Source organism: Pristiophorus japonicus, chromosome 7, assembly GCF_044704955.1.
Source record: "Pristiophorus japonicus isolate sPriJap1 chromosome 7, sPriJap1.hap1, whole genome shotgun sequence".
In the NCBI taxonomy this organism is placed as follows: Eukaryota; Metazoa; Chordata; class Chondrichthyes; family Pristiophoridae; genus Pristiophorus; species Pristiophorus japonicus.
Window position 1 is genome coordinate 223,408,522 of NC_091983.1, and position 1,381 is coordinate 223,409,902.

A 1,381-nucleotide genomic window follows, 5' to 3' on the forward strand; every position below is an offset into this window, starting at 1 on the left:
AACTTCAACAACAACACAGACATTTCACCTTAGAGGTTTACAGCACAGAAGGAGACCATTCGGCCCATTGTCTCCCGATTCTTTCCTAGGCCAAACTAAAACTAATCCCATTGCCTTACTCTTTCCACATAGCCCTGTCTCAATCTATCTGTGATCATTACCATGCTCCAATCTCTGGGATTGGTTGACGAACATAAACTGTATTCTTGAGATTCCTGAAACATGTTGTAACAGAAAGAGTAGACAGGGTAATGCAGTAGATGTAATATATTTGGATTTTCAAACAGCCTTTGCTAAGGTACCGCACAGTAGACTCATGACTAAGGTCAGAGCATGTGGAGTCAGGGGGCAAGTAGCAGACCGGATGCAAGACAGAAAACAGAGAGTACGGGTTAAGTGTAGCTACTCAGACTAGGAAAGGCTAGGACGTGGTGTGCCACAAAGATCTGTTGTTCACCATTTACAGAAACGATTTGGACTCGGGAATTGGAAGTACAATTTCAAAATTTGTGGATGACACCCAATTGGGGGTATGAGGATAACGAGGAAGAATGCCACAAAATACAGCAAGATATTAATTAAACTTGCAGAATGAGCATATAATTGGCAAAAGAACTTGAACATAGATAAGTGTGAGGTGGTGCATTTTGGTAGGATGTATAAGAAAACCTCATGTTTTTTTTTATTCGTGGGTGTCGCTGGCAAAACCGGCATTTAATTTTTTATTTTTTTATTTTACGTTGCCAATCTTCCCAATTCTTTGTCAAATCACAAAAGCCAGAGGTCACCTTGCACACATCAAGGATCACTCTGCGCCAATGCTCTTAGCCAAAAGGCCGAGAGCCACTGCACCGTTCCTGGAAGTACTGCAATACCAGGTTCGTGCCATGGAGGTGGATGGGTCAGGCCCCCCACACACCTCCGTGGAGGTGGATGAGTCAATCCACCCCACCCACCTCCTATTTCCAAAAAGCATAGGAGAACCACCTTCCTGATCCAGGGAGAACCACTTTGGGGTCATGGTTACTCCCCTGTCAGGTCAGTTACGCATGATCTTAGCCAAAAGGCCGAGAAGACCGGCATTTAATGCCCATCTCTAATTGCCCTTGAAAAGGTGATGGTGAGCCGCCTTGAGACACTGCAGTCCTTGTGGTGATAGAACTCCCACAGTGCGGTTAGGGAGGGAGTTCCAGGATTTTGACCCAGCAACGATGAAGGAGTGGTGATATATTCCCAAGTCAGTAGGGTGTGTAACTTGGAGGGGACTTTGCAGGTGATGGTGCTCCCAGACACCTGCTGCCCTTGTCCTTCTAGGTGGTAGAGATCGCGAGTTTGGGAGGTGCTATGGAACAAGCCTTGGCGAATTGCTGCAGTTCATCTT

General features: G+C 45.9%; 1 pseudogene; it reads right to left on the reverse strand.

Annotated features, from left to right (window-relative positions):
- Positions 1–841: 841 nt before the first annotated feature.
- Positions 842–1,079, reverse strand: LOC139267620 (U2 spliceosomal RNA; annotated as a pseudogene).
- Between the last annotated feature and the right edge of the window lie 302 nt (positions 1,080–1,381).